The 20,968-nt window shown below is 41.6% G+C and overlaps 1 non-coding gene across 1 annotated transcript; it reads left to right on the forward strand.

The window, feature by feature from the left end:
- Positions 1–18,864: 18,864 nt before the first annotated feature.
- LOC127077939 (small nucleolar RNA R71) lies at positions 18,865–18,971 on the forward strand. The gene has a single exon (XR_007787698.1). It is a non-coding gene; the product is annotated as a small nucleolar RNA R71 (small nucleolar RNA).
- Positions 18,972–20,968: the final 1,997 nt, after the last annotated feature.

Here is a 20,968-nt window from a genome sequence, read left to right on the forward strand (position 1 = left end):
CTTTCAACGAGGATCATGAATATCACCTTAAAACTACCTAAAACCTCATGAATCGAACGGATCGAGCAAAAACATATTGAACATCAAAACTTTAATTCATCACCACATGCTCATTTCTCATCCATTTTCAAATATAAACATATCAACATGATCACCTAAGTGAGATCTACACAATTATGCACATAAAACATCAAAAGGTGAGGATCGAATTCAACCTACTTGGAAATGGTAGTGGTTGTACACGTGTCCTCAAGCCTCCAAACTCTCCAGATCTTCTCCAATAATCCTCCTATGAAGCTTTAAGCCAAAATGCACGGTTGAAATCTCTCAGATCTTGTTCAATTTCAAGCTTCCATCAACATGTGATGCACTTGAATCTACTTGAAAACCAGCTCAATTGTCCAATCCAATGGTTGAATCTTGCTTAATAGTACATGATAATCAAGAATATGCAAAGAAATTGAAGAGTTATGTGAAGAAAAATGAAAATTGAAGAGAGAGAAAATTGGAGGAAAAATGGAAAATTCTAGATCTCAAATTCTGTTATGAGCAAAAACAGTTAGGGTTTGGCTTTTATATGGTTCACTAATCACAATGCTAATCCAATTTAGGCCTTGTTAAACATGATTAGTGAGAATTGAAATGAATTGCAAAAAATGCAAAAGTGTGCTACATGGCCATGCAATACGTGAACAGTACATGCAATGGCTTCAAATTCACTTAAAACCAACTAGTAAACATGATGGAAGTGGTATTTTGCTGGTATCTTAAACCAAATTTGAATTGTGAGATTTCCCTCCAAACTACACATGTGTGAACAAATGATCATATGAGCTTCTTCCAGGCAAGGCAAGGGTTGATTTGGAATATCTTGGTCATGACAAGCATTTTGCAAAAAGGATGGACCAATTTGGAATTTTGAATCAAAAGTTATGGCAATTTGAACTTCCATGCATACTTTGTGATCATTTGGCCATAACTTCTCAACCATCCATCATATGAACATGATCTAGGACTTTTTGAAAATGGGAGACAAATATCTTCAACTTTCATGTTCACCAAATATCCATTTTAAGCTTCTTTGATGTTGATAAGTCAATTTGAATGTGGACCAAAAACTTGCCATTTTTGGAAACTTGGAATTACAGGTCATTTTCCATTTTTGGAAACTTTTGCCATGACTTCAAAATCTTCAAGATAGATGTTTAAAATGACAAATGGACCTCTTTTGAACATTATTGAGGTGTCTCAACTCACTTCCCCACCTCAAAGCCCTCAGTTGACTGCACAGTTTACTTTTTGGTCCTTAGATGACCTTGAAATGCTCTGATCAGCTTGAGCCTCTACCACTTGGGGAAATTGCTCAAAAATGAAACCCTAGCTCATGTAATCTAGTTATGACACTCATGTAATCCTCATCCCAAGAAAATACCTCACCTCCTTGAGAAACCCTAGCTGGAAGACTGGCATTGATTAGGGTTAACCAGAGGTCAAAACCCTAATCCAAAGGAACTTGAGGATGAACAATGAGACCCTTGATGATGATAGAAACATGATGATGGTAATATATCCTTGCAAACAAGATGATGCTCAATACCTTTGAAGGATCAATAAACCCTAATTGAAGTGCAAACCTTCAGATGGTTGATCATCAATTCATAGAAACCCTCGGCTTGAATCATGTAACTTCTCCATCTTCTGAAAAGACTTTGGAGGATGACTTTCTTATTTCACATCTGATATGCAAAATGCAATGCCTAATGCCCTAAAATATGAAATGCAATGTATCAAACTAGTCTCCAGAGAGGAGGGCAAATTTTGAGGTGTTACAGCTGCCCCTATTCAATCCACTGTGAACCTGTCGATATGAACAGCCTCGGCTTTCAGATGATCATGGTGAAGAGTGATTGAATACCAAGAACAGACGAACAAATTGCGCTCCGCTGGGAATTATTATCTTTTTTTGCTTTTCTTGAACCCCACAACTTTTTTATTTTTTTTCTTTTCTTGAACCCCGGTACTTCTTTGATTTTTTCAGAGAAACTGGCCTGAATGCCACTTCGGTCTGAATACCGGAAAGCTTTTCATGCCTGTCAGCATCGGCAGAAAATAGAGAAAATGATAAGTGAGGCAGCACGCGGGCCAACGACCTTGTTGGGGATAATAAGTCACGAATATGCTATCCCTATTCAATCCACTATGAACCTGTCGATATGAACAACCTCGACCTTCATATGATCAGGGAGAAGAATGGTTGAATACCAAGAGCAAGCGAACAATTTGCGCTCAGTTGGGGATTTTTTTTTTTTGAACCCCAAAACTTTCTTTCGCGCGTATAATCCCTGATCACCGCATTTGAACCCCGACAACTTCATGTCATTCTTGCTGCCAAACAATGAACCCCGTTCTCCATTTGAACCCCAGTCGCCTGACGATAACTCGTGATCGTCGTTGTGAACCCCATTCTCCAGAAAACACCCCGTGTCTCCTTTTCTCCATTTGAACCCCTTTCTCCATTTTCCCGTGCTAATTCCGCTGGCAACGTCGGAAATAACACCAAACACCACTCCGATGGCGACATACCAGAGGGTACACCTTCACGAAAGGAAGGTAACATGTGCATTTATTCCTCAGAAGACACCCATAACGACTTCTGTTGGCCTCAGCCAAAGTCTAAGGTGACACATGATCAGAAGACAATCCAGAGGACCTCATCCCGGATACAATCTTCAATTCCAGTTGAACCCCGTTCTCCAAAAAATTCCGCAGCACTTCCTTTTCTCCATTTGAACCCTGTTTTCGCGCTGATCGCGTAACGTTCTCCGATCTTCATTTCCATCTCCGCCCGACGGAAATTTTCCTCCAATATCGCGCTACTGGGGAATATTGTTGATCCATCGTTACGATGCTAAACTCCTCAGAGTAACATCTTCCAACTTCCATCTCCGCACGACGGAATTTTTCCTCCAATATCGCACTACTGGGGAATACTGTTGATTCAAAATCACGATGCCGAACTCCTCAGAGTAACATCTTCACCAACCAGCTAAACCAATTCTCAAACGGTAACCACGGCTCGAGACTAGTTTTATGCTTGCAATGCTGATGCATGAGTTTTTTGCAGCGTAATGCTCCATAACCATGGGAATGCTACGCAATGAGTTATGCAATATGCTATGCTCTTCTAAATGATGAATGTATAAAAAGCATCCCCCTCAGGGGACGACACAAGCCATTCTGCTGAGGAACTCGATATCTCTCCAATCTCCAATCCTGCTTGGGGATAGCACCGCTGTTGGGGAAAGGACAACCCTTGCTAAGGATGACCTCCACTGAACCTGATCCGCTTGGGGACTTCGCTGGGGAAGCAGCTACCAACGCCCACCTCCGCTGGGGAAACGGCAACCTTCCGACTTGCTGTGGAAACAACAACCTCACCCTGCTAGGGAGAACAACACACTTCAGACTTGGCTGCCGAGGAAACACCGACCTCGAACCCGCTGGGGAGATAACAATCCCAACCCTGCTAGGGGAATACGACATGTTTTGACGCGGAACACCTGTCGACTCGTCGAACACTGGCATTCATCCTCTAACCAGAGTATCAACTTTCCATTTCTTCAGACTTTGAAGAGTCTTCTTGATTAACCCCCAAGGATCATCGCAACTCTTTCGCCGTCTTCACACCATTCCTCAACTCCTTGTCCCTGATTGGACTCGAAGGAATCTTTCGTCAAAAAGCTTCACATCACAACCTGCAAGTGAGTGAAAATATCTAACAGCACCTGCAAAAGAGATCGTTAGATAAAAACGTGCCCAGGCGTGCCAAAATTTCAACACCCAGGTCACTCTACCTTCCAAATAAGATTTCAAGTTCTCAATCCTATAAACATGCATTGGAAGGGACCCCTATGTTCTAAAAATGCAAAGATTCTTTATCAAAATAAACGGATGTTTTTGCAATCAAAGCGGTAATGAAAACAAAAACAAAATTATTTGACTGAATATGCATTTTATTGATTGAAAAAGGTGGCTCGTAACTGAGCAATACACAGGAAGCAATCCCTGAAAATAGGTAATTGCGCACAAAAGGAAAATATATCCTAATGGCAATGTGAACCAGTGATCTCATCGAGTTCCAACCCGGTTACAAACCATATGTCCTCAATACTCTCCGTGCTTTCTGCCTTCTAAACAAGATGCTTCCGACCGATCTCTGCCGGGAATTATCCAGGAGTCGTATCCACAGTACAAACGATCATGCTGGACGCAGTTGTTCGTTTCAGTCCCTCTTTTGCCTGGACCGCCCTTTCGGGTTTTCAGTCCACCGGGATACCCTTTTTTGCCCAAGCCGCCCTTGTGGGGTTTTCGACTTACCGGGTGTACAGTTCGCCGGGATGCCTATTTTTTGCCTGGACTATTTTATTCTTTTCGTCCAGCGGGTCTCTTATATGAAGTATTTTTTAACTGCGTCCGCATTCACAGGGGATGGAAAATCCTCACCATCCATGGTCGTTAACAACAAGGCTCTGCCAGAGAAAACCTTCTTGACCACGAATGGACCCTCGTAATTGGGTGTCCACTTGCCCCGATGATCGTTTTGAGGAGGAAGGATCCTTTTCAACACCATATCTCCCACATGGTATACATGAGGTCGTACCTTTCGATCAAAAGCACGCTTCATTCGCTGCTGGTACAACTGCCCATGACAAATGGCCGCCAGCCTCTTTTCCTCAATCAGGCTCAACCCTTCATACCGAGTCCTTACCCATTCAGCCTCTTCCAATTTCATGTCCATCAGGACTCTCAATGACGGAATATGAACTTCAACTGGTAGTACAGCTTCCATCCCATACACCAGCGAGAAAGGTGTTGCCCCAGTGGATGTACGCACCGAGGTTCGATACCCATGCAATGCAAACGGCAACATCTCATGCCAATCCTTATAGGTCACGACCATTTTCTGCACAATCTTCTTAATATTCTTATTAGCCACCTCGACCGCCCCATTCATCTTCGGACGATAAGGAGAAGAATTGTGATGCTCGATCTTGAACTCCCGGCACAGTTCTGCCATCATCTTGTTGTTGAGATTAGAACCATTATCAGTAATGATTCTTTCGGGAACCCCATATCTGCAAATGATCTCTCTTTTCAGGAACCTGGTAACAACCTGTTTCGTCACGTTTGCATAAGAGCCTGCTTCCACCCACTTGGTGAAGTAATCAATAGCCACTAATATGAATCGGTGCCCATTCGAAGCTGTAGGCTCGATCTTTCCTATCATATCAATGCCCCACATAGCAAACGGCCACGGAGATGACATCAAACTCAACGGGTTTGGGGGCACGTGCACCTTGTCAGCATAAATCTGGCATTTATGACACTTCCGCACAAAGTTGAAACACTGAGCCTCCATTGTCATCCAATAATATCCAACCCTTAACAACTTTTTCACCATCGCATTCCCACTGGCATGGGTACCAAACGACCCCTCGTGCACCTCTTTCATCAATTGGCTTGCTTCTTTGTCATCGACACATCTAAGCAACACCCAATCAAAATTTCGCTTGTACAAAACCCCATCCTTATTCAAATAGAACGCCATGGCCAACCTCCGCAGAGTCTTGCGGTCCTTCTTGGATGTTCCCTCGGGATACTCCTGGGTCTCCAAATACCGTTTGATATCATAATACCACGGCTTTTCATCATCAGGCGCTGCCTCAACAGCAAACACATAAGTCGGTCTATCCAGTCGTCCCACCTCAACACTAGGGAATTGATTCCACCACTGCACCTTAATCAAGGCGGCCAGAGTAGCCAAAGCATCTGCTAAAGGATTTTCTTCTCTCGGCACATGGTGTAATTCCACCTTGGTGAAAAACGTTAACAACCTCCTTGTATAATCCCGGTATGGAATTAAGTGAGATTGATGCGTATACCATTTCTCGTTAACCTGGTTCACGACCAAAGCTGAATCTCCATAAATGACAAGGTTCTTGATCCGCAAATCAATCGCCTCTTCAATACCCAAGATACAAGCTTCGTATTCAGCCACATTGTTGGTGCACTCAAACGTTAGCCGGGAAGCAAAAGGAATGTGGGATCCCTTCGGCGTAACCAAAACAGCACCAACTCCACTACCATTCACGTTAACGACCCCATCAAACATCAGAATCCATTCGGACTCAGGGTCAGGCCCCTCCTCCGGGATAGGTTCCTCACAATCTTTCGATTTGAGAAACATGATGTCCTCATCAGGGAACTCAAACTTCATTGGTTGATAATCCTCAATGGGTTGCTGGGCGAGGTAATCAGAGAATACACTCCCCTTTATTGCTTTCTGAGAAGTATATTGAATATCGTATTCAGTCAAAATCATTTGCCATCTCGCAACCCGCCCGGTCAATGATGGCTTCTCAAATATATACTTGATCGGGTCCATCTTGGAAATCAACAAAGTGGTATGAACCAGCATATACTGTCTCAGTCGGCGAGCAGCCCATGCCAAAGCACAACAAGTTTTCTCGAGCAGTGAATATCTTGTTTCACAGTCGGTAAACTTTTTGCTAAAGTAGTAAATCGCATGCTCTTTTCGACCAGACCCGTCATGATGCCCCAGTACACACCCCTCGAGGACTGTCAAGTACAGAATTAATGGTCGTCCCTCCACAGGAGGCATCAGAATCGGAGGCTCCTGCAAATATTCTTTTATCTTTCCAAATGCCGCTTGGCAATCATTATTCCACCTGACCGTTTTATCTTTTCTCAACAACTTGAATATGGGTTCACACGTGGCTGTTAGATGAGATATGAACCGTGAAATGTAGTTCAATCTACCTAAGAAACCATGAACCTCTTTTTCTGTTCTCGGTTCAGGCATTTCTTGTATCTCTTTTACTTTGGCAGGATCAACCTCGATTCCTCTTTCGCTTACAATAAACCCCAGCAACTTACCGGACCGCACTCCGAAAGTGCACTTATTCAGATTCAACCTCAATCTGAATTGTCTCAACCGGTCAAACAGCTTGGCCAGATCTACCAAGTGCCTCTCTTCTGTTTGGGACTTTGCTATCATGTCATCAACATAGCATTCGATCTCATGATGAATCATATCATGAAACAAAGTCAACATAGCCCTCTGATACGTGGCACCGGCGTTCTTGAGACCGAATGGCATCACCTTATAACAAAAAGTGCCCCATGGTGTAATGAACGTTGTTTTCTCCATATCATCTGGCGACATTTTGATTTGATTATACCCAGAAAAGCCATCCATGAAGGAAAACACCGAGAATTTAGCTGTATTATCTACCAACACATTGATGTGAGGTAATGGGAAATCATCTTTCAGGCTAGCTCTGTTCAAATCCCGGTAGTCCATACACATCCTCACCTTTCCATCTTTCTTCGGCACTGGCACAATATTCGCGACCCAAGGCGAATAATTAGTGACAGCTAGGAAACCAACATCCAACTGCTTCTGCACCTCTTCTTTAATTTTCATGGCCATCTCGGGTCGAGTTCTACGCAACTTCTGCTTCACTGGAGGACAATCTTCTCTCAATGGCAACTTGTGTACTACGATATCGGTATCCAACCCTGGCATATCCTGATAAGACCAGGCGAAGATATCAACATACTCTTTCAACAAGGCTACCATTTTGTTCTTGACATTCTCCTCCAAAGCGGCCCCAACCTTTACTTCCTTTCTGACCTCCTCGGTGCCCAGATTAACAATCTCGACTTGCTCCTCGTGCGGTTGAATCACCTTCTCCTCTTGTTTCAACAACCTGGCTAATTCTTCCGACAGTTCACAATCTTCTTCGCCTTCTTCTTCGGCATGATAGATTGGATTGTCGAAGTCATATGAGGGTGTAACAGGATTGTTATCAATGAGATCCGGAGAATGATCGCATCTGCATGAATGTTGATTCATGCATTGCTTTAGAGTCGGAACGAGACACATTACAAGGATGGAAAATGAAAACAAACATTGCCATTTTTATTATATTTTTTAAACTGCAAAAATAAATGAAAAACAGGGAACACCGCTTTTAATGAAAAACTTCCGTTTATTAATGATGCAAACAATGCAAAATGAAACACATGAGGTGGCCCTTACAATGAACCATTACGTTTCGGGCAAAACGTATGGCTTTCATGCAGACAGAATTGAAAAACAGAAATATTACTCTTCACGTAGAGTGACAGTGATGATCTTTTCGGCCTTCCAGTTCTGGATCTTCATCCCTGGTACGCACGGTTTTATCCACGAGTCGAGCTCGCAGTCACTGACAATCTCTTCACCCACCGCACAGACGCGATCTGGATCCTCAGCAATTACGTTCACCGTCATCTGACCATGCGTCGGCATGGGATTAACATTAACATTTGGCTATGGTGCAAAATTGATGGCTTTAGAATCTACCAAGTCCTGAACCACATGTTTAAAGGCTTTACAATTCTCAACATTGTGTCCAGGGGCACCAGAATAGAATTCGCACTTGGCATTCTCATCATAGTTGGCAGGCCTCTGGTCTTGTCTCAACGGAGCCAACGTTCTCAACTGTACCAACCCGAGATCCTTCAGCTTCTTCAACAAAAAGGCATACGTCACGGGTGGCCTATCAAACTGACGATCAGTCATCCTCCCTCTCACTTGATACCCGGCCCGTTGTGTTCTCTGCTGAAATGGCTGCCGATGTTGTTGCTGTGGTTGTTACTATTGTGCGAGTTGATTATCAGTAGGAATTGTTACTGCAGCAGTGTGCTGGTAGTAACGATCCCTACCATGTCCTCTTTGGGCATACACAACACTAGTGTCACCCTCCTTCTTACGCTGACCGTTACCAAAGGGCTTCTTCGATCCAGACGACGAAGCACTTCCCTGTATCTTTCCCATCTTCAGCCAACTTTCAATTCTCTCGCCTGCCACCACTATATCTGCAAAACCAGTGACGGGGCAACCCACCATCCTCTCAGCAAAAGTCCCCTGCATGGTACCCATGAACAGATCAGACATCTCCCGATCTACCAACGGTGGTTGAACTCTGGCAGCCAACTCTTTCCACCTCTGTGCGTACTCTTTAAACCCCTCATTTGGCTTCTGAAACATACCCTGTAACTGGGTATGGCTAGGAGCCATGTCAGCATTGAATTGGTACTGTTTAAAGAAAGCATCTCCCAAATCCTGCCAGCTCTTGATATCCGATGATCTCAACTTGGTATACCACTCCAGAGACCCACCAGACAAGCTATCCTGGAAGAAGTACATCCATAGCTTTTGATCCATGGTATAGGCAGATATTTTTCGGACAAAGGCCTGGAGATGAGTTTCCGGGCAATAACTCCCATTATATTTATCAAACGTGGGCACTTTAAACTTTTGCGGGATCACAATCCCCTCAACTAGCCCTATGTTTGTCATATTGATAGCCCCAGGAGAGGTATGGCTTTCCAGAGCCCTGATCTTCTCTGCCAGTACCTGAATTTCTTTGTTTGGTGGCTGAATACCGTACTGACCAAATTGCTCGTTCAACACGGAGAACTGATCTTCTTCTTTATCCTCCATAGCCCCAAAGAAAGGAGGAAACTGATTATCCTTCACAGGACCTGGCCCACCGCCCGCAGCGAAACCAAACCCACCACCATTGTTGATAACTACACCAGCAGTAGTTGCCTTCCTTCTGGGATCGCCACCATCCCTAGAATCACCAAGACCATTGTTGGAAACACCCTCTTGATTATTGCCACTATTGGCAGCCGAAGCCCGCTCAAGCTTCTCCACCTTCTCAACAAGTGCTTTCTGCCCCAAGGTGAACCCTTGCATGACGTTGATCAACTCTCCCATCTTCTCTTTCAACTCGAGAATGTCAGCGTTGGGTGGATCCATCATTTTGGATTTGTCGCGTCTGGTAGGATATCTGCGCGGACGAGCTACGTGCAAAGGAATGATTCTACGTGCGCGAGCAATGATTCCTGAGTCAATCAAACATGTTAGAAACTGACACCTGTAAAACAGAAGACAGGTTATTATGACTCACGCATGAATGCAATGTCTATCCGTATGAGGATAACAATTTGACAATAACATTCTGATATCAGGATGTCTCTCAACCAGAATCTTAATCGAGAATGTACCCTGAGTATGGATAGACATGAGTTAGATGCAGATGAATGCAAGATGGGAATGATGCAGATGCATGAATGCAAGTCACTGTGCCATCCTCCAAGTCATCTGAACATCAACTATACTGGATTCCGGTCTCTGAACTGATCACAACCATCTGAGGGACTAAGTAACCATCAATCCAACTCGGGGGTTCCGAAATAAACGGAACGGAGGATACATCACCATCATCACAGGTAAATCACTGATCGGATAACAACAAGATCCTCTGAACAAGCAACCCTAAATTCAACCCGGGGATCCGAAATAAACGGAACCCGCTGATAAATACCACGGACAGAACTCCGGCGTATCAGAAATAAATATCCATAAATCCGACTTATAAATAGAACTCAGATCGCAAACCAAACCAAAGTCACCATCAAAGAGTCACCAACAGAACCTGTATCTGTAAGAATCAAACCCTCCCCTCACAGGTGAATTCTAATAAGGTCATCCTAAGGCGGATAATGGTCTCGACAATCGGACAAGATACTCAACAGGTTTGCCTTTTCGGGTGTGCCGTTGCAGCTCTCGTAAGATCATCTAAACCAAAGATCCGGGAAAGAAAGGTCACCAAAGTCAACAGCTCAAAAGAGGTAACCCAAAGAAAATGGGCTACTCCACCCGGAAGAGCTCTCTCAGAAGAACCTCGTCCGGCTGTGGTATGTCATGTCTCCACATCATGTTAATACCACATGTGCAGAGACATGAGACCACACTAATCCTAGGTGTATACTCGGGCCTGGGTTTTAGCCCCACTCAGAACACCCATCCCAAATCAGAGGAACCAAACCTATCCAAAATCCAGCACAGTGATAATATGATGCATGCAAACATATATGCAAATATATACAGTCACAGTATAATAATCACAAATGCAATAAATAAGCAGTAAAAGCAACCCAAACTATCATAAAAACTACACTAGATAGCGCTAGGATTGACTTGCTTAGGGAAGATGGACCAGCAAGAGGTCAACTTGATCCCCAGCAGAGTCGCCAGCTGTCGCAACGCGAAAAACAACCGGCTGAAAAAAACTATTTACAGAGCCGCCACCGACGCTATTCATCCTATGATGGAAAGGAAGCGCAGGACTAACCTAAGAAAGAGAAAGGAACGGTCTTACGACCAGAGATTGCAAGGTACGGGAGTCGGTTACGCAGGGGGAAGGTATTAGCACCCCTCACGTCCGCCGTACTCGAAGGGATCCACGCTCAAAAGAATAGGAAAAGAATAGAATAAGGTTGCTAATAAAACTGCTCAAAGAAAATGCACAAACTGGACTAATAAAACAAATGAAGGAAGATGGAGGAAGGGGAACTCGGTAGGATGTCGCATCCTGGGCCTACGTAGTTTGTCAGAAACAAACATCAGAGTCAACGTAGTTCGGGGAATGGGAGACATGCTCGCAAGGACATCGCATCCTATGCCTACGTATCTTCTCTATCCAGAGGAAGAATCAGAGCACTCGTAGCTCGGCTAACGCACGCCGAAACAAAACACCTAAAAAGAGACGATGAGACGTCAAAGAAACACTCAACAGGAAACAGAATTCCAATACATGGACTTACGCCTAACTCCCAACAACAAACACAAAAGGAAACAGAATTCTAATACATGGACTTATATCCGACTCCTAACAACAACAAAAAAACAGGAAACAGAATGCCAATACATGGACTTACATCCGACTCCAAACAAAAGCACACGCTAACCAGCGAACACCAAAGAAAAAGGTTATCAGATTGACAAACTAATAGGGAGTCTGGAACTCGAGCCTAATAGTTGTCACACAAACACAAAGAGATGCTGAGACGTCAAAAGAAACAAAAGGTTGAAACAGAAAAAAAAGGGCGCTGAGACGCCAAAAGAAACAAAAAGCTTGAAAAAGAAAAAAAGGGCGCTGAGACGCCAAAAGAAACAAAAATCTTGAAAAAGAAAAAAAAGGGCGCCCGGAGATAACAAACTAAAAGGGAGCATCAGACTCGAGCCTAATAGTTGTCACACAAACACAAAGAGACGTTGAGACGTCCAAAGAAACAAAAAGATTGAAAAAGAAAAAAGGGCGAGAAACAACAAACTAATAGGGAGTCTGGAACTCGAGCCTAATAGTTATCATGCAAACAAAATCCCTAAGTCGGGAATAAGGGCGATGCACACACACAAAACCAACACAACAAAAAAAGGTTGCCCGGAGAGATCTCGCTCGATCTCCTGCCTACGTATCTCATCTGGTATGAGAATCAGGGCGACGTAGTTCCCCTTAACAGGGGAAGGAAACAACAAACTAATAGGGAGAATCAGACTCGAGCCTAATAGTTGTCACACAAACAAAATCCCTAGGTTGAGGTCTCTAATCAGAACCTAACTCGCACAGGAAGCAAGTAAGCTCAAACAGCAAATAAACATCACCACAAGTGAACAAACATCACACACTATATTCAAATAAGAGGCTCAGGCAAATGGTTGGGCTTTAGTCAAGAGGGGTCATATCAACCTCGACAAACAAGCCAAAACTGTAGGGGTATGCTGAAGCTCTTAACCACTAACATTGAAAGTTAGGGTGAAGCTGATCAAAGATGGTAATGAGGATGAGACCTCATGCTCTTAACCCTGGCCTGGGTGAGCTCAAATCAAAGAAAGCATGGGGATCCAGAAAGAGGGACCCTATTCCACTTGACTGACTCTATAAAAAGATCTTGGGTACATGTTCTAGAGCATCAGCACGTAGTGCGAGCATAATGAACGACTCACTGAATAACAAGGGATTGGCTGCTAATCCCTTCTATCTGTCAATTGCCTCTTCACTTAGGAGGACTTATCAAGTAGCACATGCCTCATTTAGAGGTCCTTGGCACAAATGTAAACAATCACAATCAGAGCCTCTTAAGGAGGACTTCAGCCAAATGCCTGCCAAAAAGGTGACAGGACTTCCAGACTACATGGAGTAAGAGAATGGCTACCTAAGTGGTGTATCAACCACCCTCCAAAGCTTAAGCAAAAGCTAGCTAGCAACTAATGTACCTGTACAAAAGCCAAACAGTTAATATTGTATTTAGAAAACCAACAGACAACAGTGCAACTTTCCAATATCTACACAATGCAAGTCACAAGTGCAAGCACTCAAATGAGTTCATCACATCAATTGACCTACAAAACAACAATAGTTAGTACTCAAAAGGTATTTGCATCTCACAAAGTGAGACCACACCAACCATCAAAGCTAAATGTCCAAACCTAAAACACAAAGCACAAAGCACAATTAGTTTATGTACAAAACACTAGTTCAAAGACTAGGTCCAAAACCAAACCAAATGATCAAAACAGAAGTCAATCTTTTGCATAAAGCAATTTCAAACATGTCATAATATGTCCTCAAAAGGACCAACATCAATTCATGAGGCAAGTGGCTCAAATGATTCATGTAATGCACAGGCAAGCAAAGATGCACAAAATGGACAATCAAATTAGAAAATCCAAATCAAAACAGAAATGTATCCAATGGCCTAGATATTTTTTATGCAAGCTACTCATGTCATGAATGATCAACATGCAAAATATCAAATCCAGAAGATCTCAAATGATAGGTGATCAAAAATGCACAAATGCAAGGCAAAACATGTGACACAAATTGTCACAACATATCTTCATGTGTCCAAAACAATGATAGAATATGATAAAAATCTCAAACCAAAGCTCAAAAATCATATCAAATGTGAGGATAAAGCACACCAAATTTCAAATCAATTGGATTAAAGGTGAGCATTTCACAAGGCATTCATCATGACATATCAATTTAACACCATGTTCAATCAAAAATCACAAAATAAAAATCCAGAACCAAACAATTCATGAAATAAATCTTATAAAAAACTAGAGATCAAAACAAGAATGTGGAAAAAAATTGGGATCAATTTGAAGCATTTTTCAATTTTTTATGATTTTTTAAAGTTGAAAAAATAAAATGAAATAATGCATGGCAATGGAGGGAAAATGAAATTCAAATAAATCAGCAAAATGCGCTACCAAGGAATCGAACACGCGCGCTCAGGAAATGAGAATTCAACAATTAAATTCAGAAACATGCATGCCAAGGATCAAACACGCTCGCTGAAGGATCCAAGAGCGCCTGAATGAAACGCATCGTTTCATTAAACGATGTGGCAGCCACATAAGCGTGGTCAAACACGCGTGGATCAGGTCAAGTGAAGCGTAGCCAATGGAATCGCCAAGCACGCACACACGTGGACGCCATCACAGCGAAACCCTAGCAAAATTGCAGACGGTGGCAGACGGCGGTAACAACCGTCTTCTCCGGCCGTCCAGACGATGGAGATCCAAAAAAATTTCCAGAATCCTACAAATCTTATATGGTTGGAAAGGTATTTCAACGAGGATCATGAATATCACCTTAAAACTACCTAAAACCTCATGAATCGAACGGATCGAGCAAAAACATATTGAACATCAAAACTTTAATTCATCACCACATGCTCATTTCTCATCCATTTTCAAATATAAACATATCAGCATGATCACCTAAGTGAGATCTACGCAATTATGCACATAAAACATCAAAAGGTGAGGATCGAATTCAACCTACTTGGAAATGGCAGTGGCTGTACACGTGTCCTCAAGCCTCCAAACTCTCCAGATCTTCTCCAATAATCCTCCTAGGAAGCTTTAAGCCAAAATGCACGGTTGAAATCTCTCAGATCTTGTTCAATTTCAAGCTTCCATCAACATGTGATGCACTTGAATCTACTTGAAAACCAGCTCAATTGTCCAATCAAATGGTTGAATCTTGCTTAATAGTACATGATAATCAAGAATATGCAAAGAAGTTGAAGAGTTATGTGAAGAAAAATGAAAATTGAAGAGAGAGAAAATTGGAGGAAAAATGGAAAATTCTAGATCTCAAATTCTGTTATGAGCAAAAACAGTTAGGGTTTGGCTTTTATATGGTTCACTAATCACAATGTTAATCCAATTTAGGCCTTGTTAAACATGATTAGTAAGAATTGAAATGAATTGCAAAAAATGCAAAAGTGTGCTACATGGCCATGCAATACGTGAACAGTACATGCAATGGCTTCAAATTCACTTAAAACCAACTAGTAAACATGATGGAAGTGGTATTTTGCTGGTATCTTGAACCAAATTTGAATTGTGAGATTTCCCTCCAAAATACACATGTGTGAACAAATGATCATATGAGCTTCTTCCATGCAAGGCAAGGGTTGATTTGGAATCTCTTGGTCATGACAAGCATTTTGCAAAAAGGATGGACCAATTTGGAATTTTGAATCAAAAGTTATGGCAATTTTAACTTCCATGCATACTTTGTGATCATTTGGCCATAACTTCTCAACCATCCATCATATGAACATGATCTAGGAATTTTTGAAAATGGGAGACAAAGATATTCAACTTTCATGTTCACCAAAAATCCATTTGAAGATTCTTTGATGTTTATAAGTCAAGTTGAATGTGGACCAAAAACTTGCCATTTTTGGAAACTTTTGCCATGACGTCAAAATCTTCAAGATAGATGTTTAAAATGACAAATGGACCTCTTTTAAACATGATTGAGGTGTCTCAACTCACTTCCCCACCTCAAAGCCCTCAGTTGACTTCACAGTTGACTTTTTGGTCCTTAGATGACCTTGAAATACTCTGATCAGCTTGAGCCTCTACAACTTGGGGAAATTGCTCAAAAATGAAACCCTAGCTCATGTAATCTCCTTATGACACTCATGTAATCCTCATCCCAAGAAAATACCTCACCTCCTTGAGAAACCCTAGCTGGAAGACTGGCATTGATTAGGGTTGACCAGAGGTCAAAACCCTAATCCAAAGGAACTTGAGGATGAACAATGAGACCCTTGATGATGATAGAAACATGATGATGGTAATATATCCTTGCAAACAAGATGATGCTCAAGACCTTTGAAGGATCAAGAAACCCTAATTGAAGTGCAAACCCTCAGATGGTTGATCATCAATTCATAGAAACCCTCAGGCTTGAATCATGTAACTTCTCCATCTTCTGAAAAGACTTTGGAGGATGACTTTCTTATTTCACATCTGATATGCAAAATGCAATGCCTAATGCCCTAAAATATGAAATGCAATGTATCAAACTAGTCTCCAGAGAGGAGGGCAAATTTTGAGGTGTTACATGCATTACATAGGCCGAATGGCATTCGTCTGTAGGAAAAAGTTCCATAAGGGCATGTAAAGGTAGTTTTTTCTTGATCTTTGGGGTGGATGGGTATTTGTAAGAATCCTGAGTATCCATCTAGATAGCATACGTAAGAGTGTCTGGCTAGACGCTCCAACATCTAGTCTATGAATGGTAAAGGGAAATGATCCTTCCTGGTTGCTTTATTTAATTTTCTATAATCTATACACATCCGTCATCCTCCTTCTAACCGTTTTGCTACATGTTCGCCTTTATCGTTTTGCACGACTGTGATGCCTCCCTTTTTAGGTACTACATGCACAGGGCTCACCCACTTACTATCTGAGATCTGATAGATTATACCTGCCTCAAGTAACTTAAGAACTTCTTTTTTAACAACATCACTCATTATAGGGTTTATTCTTCTTTGATGTTCTCTGGAGGGTTTTGAATCTTCTTCGAGCGAAATCTGATGCATGCATACGAATGGGCTTATACCTTTCAGGTCAGAGATATTGTATCCTAAGGCTGAGGGATATCTTCGTAAAACGTCTAAAAGTTGGTCTGTTTCCTTTTGGCTCAAGGTAGCACTGACTATAACTGGACGGTTCATCTCTTCATCGAGGAACTCATATCTCAGATTCTTAGGCAGTTCCTTAAGTTCTAAGGTTGGTTTCTTAGGGAATGGCATATGATCTGGGGTAAGGGATAAACATTCGTAGAGGTTATCATCGATGTAGGGTTTCTTAAAGTCATCATCTTCCATTATGAGAGTTGATGGTAACTTAATTGTTTTTATGATTTCTTCTTGTTCTAATTCCCTAACGCACTCATCAATGATATCTAAGGCATAACATGCGTCTCCCATCACAGGTGCCATAATAAATTTCGAAAGTATAAATTCTATTTTCTCGTCACCTACCTCAAAGGTCAACTTTCCTCTCTTGACATCTGTTATGGCTCCAGCAGTTGATAAGAATGGTCTACCTAGAAGGATTGGTATATCATTGTCCTCTTTGATGTCCATGACAACAAAATCAGTAGGGATAAATAACTGACCTATCCTAACAGGGACATCTTCTAAAATGCCTATCGGATACTTAACAGATCTATCGGCTAACTGAAGTGACATCTTAGTAGGTTGTAATTCTCCTAAGTTTAACCTCTCACAAACTGCTAAAGACATTAAGCTCACACTAGCTCCTAAGTCTAGAAAAGCTTTTTCGATGACATGATAACCCAAAAGACAAGGAATGGAGAAATTTCCAGGGTTTTTTTTATCTTTTTTGGCTAACTTATTCTCGAAAATAGAATTGCATTCCAAGGGTTTCGGATCGTCTAGTCTACGTTTATTAGTAAGGATGTCTTTGAGAAACTTTGCATAAGAGGATATTTGGATGATGGCTTCTGCGAAAGGGATTTCTACGTGAAGTTTTTCTATAACTTTAATAAATTTTAGATACTGGTTATTGATCTGGGTTTGTTTGAGTCTTTGCGGATATGGTATAGGTGGTTTATATGGCGGGGGTGGTACGTAAGTTTTATCTTTAGGTTTTTCTCCTTTTTCTTGACCTTCCTGTTTTTCAGATTCCTCTGGTCCTTTTACTTCGTCCAGGGGTGTTGTATATTCCTTAGAAGTTTTGGGTTCACTCAATCTTGGGTTTGGTGGCTCATCATAAGCATTCCCACTTCGTAGGGTAATGGCATTGGCTTGCCCTCTCGGATTCTGTTGAGGTTGTCCACGGAACTGTCATCCAGGTGTGGTTTGGGGGGCTTGGTTTAAAGCTACCTGAGAGATATGGGTTTCAAGCATCTTGGTATGAGTAACTATTTGGTCAACCTTGGTTCCTAACTGGGTAATCAGTTCGTTAACATGAATGTTTTAGTTCATGAACTCTTTGTTTTGTTGGGTTTGAGCGGTGATAAAATTTTCCATAATTTTCTCAAGGCTCGGCTTTGGTGGTACAGGTTGTATAGGTTGATTTGATCTTGGGGCTTGGTAACCTGATTGTCTCGGAGGTGCATTATTTTGGATAGGGTTATTGTTTTTATAGGAGAAGTTTAGGTGATTCCTCCATCCAGGGTTATAGGTATTCGAATATGGTTTCCGTTGGGTGTAGTTCACTTGCTCGGAGTGGGTTTCGTTTAATAGATTGCATTCTGCAGATTGGTGTCCTTTGGTTCCACATATCTATTAATATGACGAAACTGCGGTTGCAGTATTCGGGTTTATGCACATATGCTCGACTTTAAGGGCTAATGCGTCCATTTTAGCTTGCATCATGTCTATATAGCTTAGTTCATGCACTCCTCCTTGGGCTTCCTTCTTCTCAACTGTCGCTCGTTCGACTCCCCATGATTGATGGTTTTGAGCCATATCTTCGATGAGGGCACTAGCTTCAGGATAAGGTTTGTTCATCAGTGCACCCCTGCAGCAGCGTCGATGGTCGTCTTAGTGTTATAATGAAGTCCATTATAGAAGGTTTGAATTATTAACCAATTTTCTAAGCCATGATGTGGGCATGCTCTTAACAACTCTTTATATCTCTCCCAAGCTTCGAACAGCGATTCTCCTTGGTTTTGGGTAAATCTAGTTATGTGGTTTCGAAGAACGGCGGTCTTACTTGGGGGAAAGTATCTAGCAAGGAATACTCTTCTAAGGTTATCCCAAGTCGTAATGGACTTGGGTGGAAGGGAATCTAACCATGATAGGGCTTTATCTCTGAGGGAAAAAGGGAATAATCTTAAACGGATCTCCTCAGGAGAAGCTCCATTGGTTTTAAAAGTGTCTGCTAATTGGAGAAAGATTTTTAAATGGTGGTTCCGGTTCTAAGTAGCGAGACCTGCGAATTGTCTCTGTTGCACTAGTTGCAACAGGGATGGTTTAAGTTCGAAATTATTAGCTGGGATGGTTGGGTTTACTATATTAGAACTAGGTTCTTCGTTGGATGGTTGAGCGAAATCCTTAAGAGGTCTTTGGTTTTGATCTTCGGCCATAGCTCTCCTAATTCTATGAAAGAATAAACATGCGCAAGCGTAACGTTCAGGTTCCGCCAGAGGGTATACTAAGCTTCCGTTGCTGCGAGTTCTTCGCATTGATCGGCGGGTAATAACCTAAGTCTAAATGATATAACAACAGGGTACAAAATTTGACGAAATTGTTCCCCGGCAAAGGCGCCAAAAACTTGATGCGTGCTTTTCGCAAGTATACGAACGCATCAGAGTAATATAAAAGATTGTCGAATCCACAGAGACCAAGTGTCAAGCTATCGTTATCTATTGTTAAGGTGTTTATCTAATGTAATCAAAATAGGGGTTTTTAGAGTGTGCAATGAAAAGTAAAGTATTAAATTAAATTCAACTAATAAAGACAGGCTCGAATGTAATTCACATAATCAATTAATAATTCAAGTACTTGCTAATAGAACTACTTATGGGCAGTGTTTCCTACTTTGAAAAGAACCAATTTAACAAGAACTGTCGCTTTCGCGTATTCAGAACCGAGTTGTACTCCCTAATCAAACCCTCTTATTGTCACTTATAAAAAGGCGTGCATTGCGTTAGAGTAGTAAACCTATTTTTAAGAAATATAGTATCTTGACTAAGTTGAAAAGTATTTTAACCTGGATTTCTTAACCAAAAGAGGTTCTCACGAACCAGACTCTAAACTTATAAACACGTCCAAAAATAGTTTTAAAATCACTTTTCTTCTTAAGTTAAAAACTCCTAATGAACTAAACAAAGCGCTTTCGCTGTTTTTGAAATAGTTAAAAACAATTAAGTTTAAAAAGACGTTGGACGACTTTCGATCTTACCCAACGGAAATTAAGTGCGGGAAAACTTAAGTTGAAAGTTAAAATAGCCCTTAAGTGTTTCTACGAACAATTGTATGGATTATCGGTTCAATTACGATCCTTACATTCTAACCTTATAGATTTAGTTAGACATGGTAAAATAAAAGTGCATTTAAATTTAAATAAAAGTAGTGTGAGTGCGGAAAGTAAATAAAAGTAGTGCGAGTGCGGAAAGTAAATAAAAGTAGTGCGAGTGCGGAAAGTAAATAAAAGTAGTGCGAGTGCGAGAAATAAATAAAAGTAAAGCGAGTGCGAGAAATAAATAAAAGTAAAGCGAGTGCGGGAGATAAATAAAGTAAAGCGAGTGCGAGAAATAAATAAAGTAAAACGAGTGCGAGAAAAAATAAAGTAAAGTGCGAGTGCGGGAAAATAAAATAGATAAAGGTAAAGCAATAAAAACCTGCTCCAATCGGAGGGTTGAATAAAATTCGAAGCGGAAATGAAAATGGCGGCAGGATTAACTTCCTTCCAAAGTGCTCCAAACTCGATTACACAATTGTGGTAACACCTCGATGTGAAGCGATTACCACTTTAAAATACTGAGTATATGCCTAAGTGAAAATAAGTTTGCTCTAAGTTTGCCTCTGCTCTATGTTTGGATGATTAAACAAATGAATTCGAGTCTCTATTTATAGGCAAGTAAAATAATGGAAATGACAAGGATGCCCTTCAGTTTGAAATTGGGAGGGAAAACTTTCCTTCTTGTGGCGCCCGCCACAAGTCCATGGCACCCGCCATAAGGCCAAATTTTGGCGC

This window comes from Lathyrus oleraceus, chromosome 4 (genome assembly GCF_024323335.1).
Source record: "Lathyrus oleraceus cultivar Zhongwan6 chromosome 4, CAAS_Psat_ZW6_1.0, whole genome shotgun sequence".
Classification (NCBI taxonomy): Eukaryota; Viridiplantae; Streptophyta; class Magnoliopsida; order Fabales; family Fabaceae; genus Lathyrus; species Lathyrus oleraceus.